At 47.4% G+C, this 4836-nt stretch overlaps 1 pseudogene; it reads left to right on the forward strand.

The window, feature by feature from the left end:
• The first annotated feature begins 1554 nt into the window (after positions 1–1554).
• Positions 1555–4600, forward strand: LOC128104543 (ral guanine nucleotide dissociation stimulator-like; annotated as a pseudogene).
• The last annotated feature ends 236 nt before the right edge of the window (positions 4601–4836 follow it).

The following is a 4836-nucleotide window of genomic DNA, read 5'->3' on the forward strand; positions in this document are numbered from 1 at the left end:
CTGTGAGTTCGTATGTGCAACTTCCCCATTGTGTCTGGAAAACACTATTGATCTTTCTGCCCCGCCTTCTGAAATCATCCCTGACCTAAAAAGCGTGGGTGAGGTACAGGTTTCCCATTTAGTACTTTCCAGTCATGTATTTCCTGCACTCACACCAGTTGTGGAGTTCAGTGTTAATTGTCATCCACTGCACAAAGAATCTTCTCTAATGAGAGTTGAGAGATGCACTAATCTACGGTTATAGTATAACTCATTAGGAGTCAGTTGGATACTAAGTCCGTTGAGCAGAAAATAGCAATGGATGCTCCCCTTGGGTCCTCTAGCTATGCAGTCACACGTTCTTGTCATGGATAAAGATGCTAGGCAAAGGTTCCAGTTAGAATGTGGTTAGTTACCCCCATACATCCATGCTTCTATTGCACCAGCCGACGAGTCTTTGCAGGTCCATTGTAACAGCATTTTTACATGTTTCTTCACTCATGAGGTTTGATGGTATATGTCAGGGTAAAGATTCCATCTGTTAACAAGGCACAAAGATATACATCTATGCTTTCCTGTAGAAGTTTGTTAGTTTTTGAGACAGGGTATTCTTTTGGGGCCCTAGCTGGCCTGGAACCCTGTATGTAGACCAGGCTGGCCTTACACTCACAGAGATCTGTCTGCTTTTGCCTCTCGAGTTCTTGGATTAAAAGAATGCACCACCACATCCAGCTTTTCTAGAAGTTTATGGTTGGGGTTTTACATTTGGATTTATGATCCATTCTGAGTTCACTTTGTGTATGGTGTGGAGTACAGACCCATGTTCACTTTCTGATACAGATATGGGCTTCTTCACATGCTGACAGCCACACTGTTTTGATTATCATAGGTTTGTGTTTTCAAATCACTCCCCACTCCTAACTTGATTTTTTCAGGGCTATTTTGACAATTCTTGAACATGATCAGTTACATATGATTTTTTTTTTAAATCTCTGGGCATCAAATACCATTCCCTTTTTTCATAGAAGTCAAGTGCTGTGGCACTGAGTTCAACTGGAAGACTTCCTTGAGAATGTTGGAATCATTACGTGGGGGAAAAAGGCCAAGTATCCTGCTGTTAAATGGTTCTCTGGAGAATTACCTCTTAATAACAAATCTGTGAACTCTTGAATGAAGTCTCTCCATGTCTAAAGACTGTTCTATTTTCTGAAGAATGTTTTGTAGTTTTTAGATATTTTAATAGGTATTTCAGATAATTTGACAAAGTTTTTAATCTTCTTTTGAAGTCCACTTACTGCTTGTTCATCCACTTTTTCATACCTAGCTCTTATCCCAGTGAAATCTAGTCTTCAGATGTTGTTCGTAAAGTATTTACACTGCACTGAAGGTGACTTTTCCGTTATTCTCTTCTGCTGTGTGCTTTTCCTCCACATGGGGGCAGTGGTGAGGCTCAGCAGCCTTTGAAGAGCTAGGAAGTGGGGAGGAGCCGCTGAAGGCTCCAGGTCTTTTGTCTGGATCTCTCTCCAGTCTTTCCCTGCACTGCCTCTTGTGCAGGCACACTTCAGAATAAAGGAGATGACGTCAGCAATCCCTAGGTGCACAGAACTGAAGGAGTCTGTAACAGAAACTATGAACGCCTTGCAGAGACGAGTAAGGCAAGCACGGACACAGCTGCGCTTCGTTTCGACAAATCACACAAGATTTTAAATCACTATAAAACTGCAACGGCTCTATAGCTCCTTGTGACACAAGCACATGAGGCTGACTCATCAGATCACTGGTTTGCTAAACATTGACCCAGATCCTCTTGGTGAATGAGTGGGCTGGCCGGGAGATGAACACGGAATGTCTCTGGAGCAGAGACCACTGGGAACACAGAAAAAGAGAAACACTGAGAAAAGAGGAAAAGATGAGGCACCAGGGAGCGAGGGAGGATGAGGAGCTAGAGAAGAGGTTGGCTGCCAGATAACACAGGACAGTGACAAGAGAGTGTGGTGTTCGAGTTTCATTCTGCCGCTGGGACAAGCACCGGGACCAAAAGCAACTTAGGGAAGGAGAAGGTTTATAGCAGGTGGCAGGTCACAGTCCGTCACTGAGGACAGTCAGGACAAGAAGTCAAGCAGGAATCTGAAGCAGAAACAATGGAGCATGAGTGAGTCAGGGAGCAGTGTTGTGGGGCCATCTTGTAAGCTGTGGATGTGACTGAGCCGGTGTTTACTGAGGACTTCAACACTCTGGGCTTGAGCCCTAAGATGATCATGATTACGGGATCTGGTTCTGGCAAAGACAATCTCTGTGCAGGAACAATGACATTGTGGGGTCTGGTGACTGGTTGTGTGTATATGTGCTCACATTTCACACAGAACACACACACACACACACACACACACACAAAGTAGTCTAAAAGCAAGGCAACATGGCTGGTGTTTATGGCTGGCTAGGGCAACTAGGGTTGAGTTTAGGATCAGGGTAACAGATGCAGTTCAGCAAAAGGGACTCAGATTGCAAAATTGAGGGGCTGCCTGTACCCAGACATCCCTGGGAGCACTAAATGGGAAGCACCTGTGTAACTGTGTCCAGTAGTGCACCTGGGGAGTGGGAGGGAACAGGGGTCTTTGGGGAAAGCTCTATGCGAGGACGAGACTCAGAGGAGTGATCTCTAGGATGTGACCTCACTTCCTGGACAATGATGACCTAACAGTTCAGAATCCTGGTACCCAGACAGTCAATTGCTGAGGGTCAGGCCAGCAGGGTCTTGTCCTTGAGACCCTAGAGAGAGCAGAAGGTTCTCTTGTTGTCTTCAGACTACTCAAGGCTCAGGCCTCAAGAAAGACAACAGTGAAGGCCATGGCGGTGTCTGGAGACACAGGGTTCACTCTTGCCTCCAACAACTCTGGCCATTGCTCCGGAGGAAACACACTTGACCCAGGACAGCCAGGGCCAGGACCACACAGACCAGGTAACCACTCTGAAATCTCAGAGCTTCCTCAAGTTTCACTTGGGGTGTTTGATGGTGTAATGGTTCAGGAAAACTTGGAATGATAATAGCCAATCAGAACGTTGCAGTCCTGTGCCTGTTTGAATCATCCACCTTGATCTCTCCTCAGGTTGAGAAGGAGTCTGTCCCAAAGGACATGAAGGAGTGCTGTGGAGAGTCCCGAATCAGTGCAGACACAGTGGAAAAGCTGGTGAACCACTGGTGCCTTCCCTGCAGAGTGGGGACCCCTTCTTTGTCCCTGCCTTCCTGTATGTCTACCCAAGGTTTGCCACCACCCAGCAGGTGCTGGACCTGCTGTTCAAGAGGTGAGGACCACCTCCAAGTCCAGAGGCCTCAGATCCTCTTGTTGGTTCTGGGAAGCACTCTGCCTCTCTCTGAGCCTGCTTAATTTCTAGAGTATAGTCAGGACCCAGCTGCATGGAGTCAGAAAATGCTTCCTATAGGCTTGGCTCTAGGGACTGGGGTATCCAGAGCTAGAGCCCTAATGAATGTGGCTGTCCCCTGCACATTGGAGAAACTCTCTTTCCCTGATCCAATTTTTCATATGCTTTGGTTAAAGCACTTTTCCCATTCGTAAAGGAGGCACTAGGACTCATATTGGAGTACTGACTTGAACATGTTCCATGTGGAGACTCGTGGAGTATAATTTGAGGGACCCTCTGCCCCTTGAAATATCTGAGTAGAGATGTTCATGTTCATCCACTTCACAAACATTTTTGAAGCACCTACTGTATGCAGGTGAACTAATAATTCCGAGAGCAGGCATAACTGTACTGCCATTCCACTCCAGGAATGATCCTGGCCCCTAGATGTCTTTTGGCTGGGGGACCTGAGACTTTACAGATGACATCATTCCTGGTCTCCTCTAGGTCTCCATACTTCCACCCTTACTGTGAACAGGATGAACAAGTAAAGAAATAAGTGGGCTTTGCAACAAGAGGAAGACCTTGGCTCCCCACATTGGGGTCATTTGGGTGCCAAGGGTTAGGGTTGGCCAATGCTTGGGTCTCACACCTCTGGTTTCTACTCCTGTACTGATGTCTAAGCATTGCCTGCAGGGTGAGAAGAATTGCATGGGCAGGGTCCTTCCTAGTGGAGAGATATGGGAAACCTTCAGCCTCAGGTGCCCCCGTGAGACTCTACCCTCATCTCAGCCCATGCCAGGAAGGTTTGCTCAGCTGTCCTCCATTAGAGCCTGAGAAAGGCTGTGTGGAGCTCCCAGTTCACATGGACCTCACAGCCCTACTCACTGTACTCACGTGCACAAGGGCTGAACATCTTCTACCTTGCAGTCCTCACTGTAGGGAGGTTGGAAAAGGAAATTCCAGGCAATTAACTTTGTTGTCCTTCCCCTTCCCTAGGACCATCTGTACCTTCCTGGACACGTGGATGGACAAGGGACCTGAGGAATTTTGCCAGTCTTCAGCCCTGACCGTTGTGAAACAGATGAAGAACTACTTGACTGTGAACACGCCCTGCTCTGATCTTGTTGTTCATGTCCATATGCTCCTGACCCATCTGGAGGAACAAGAGGCCACTGGATCAGAGGCCAAGGATGAAGAAGCCTCAGGCAGGTGTTTGACAACCCCGTGAGGTGTGTTTAGTACCTGGTGTGCTGGGAGAGGCTTGAGAGCCTCCTGTTTGTAGGATGTTGCTGGACCCTAGCCTGGGCACATCTCCTTTTATAGGATAGGATATGGGATTCCCAAAAAACATGGTCTCCTCTGTCTGTGGAAATGCTGTGAAGGAGATCTCATCTGGGGCCTACCTCCACTGCCACTTCCCCTTTCTAGAGATGCCCGTATCAGCAACACATCTGTCTGCATCCTTAGATCTAGACAGCCAAACATTCTCAGATC

This window comes from Peromyscus californicus, unplaced genomic scaffold, assembly GCF_007827085.1.
Source record: "Peromyscus californicus insignis strain IS unplaced genomic scaffold, ASM782708v3 Scaffold_8__1_contigs__length_139910024, whole genome shotgun sequence".
Taxonomy (NCBI): Eukaryota; Metazoa; Chordata; class Mammalia; order Rodentia; family Cricetidae; genus Peromyscus; species Peromyscus californicus.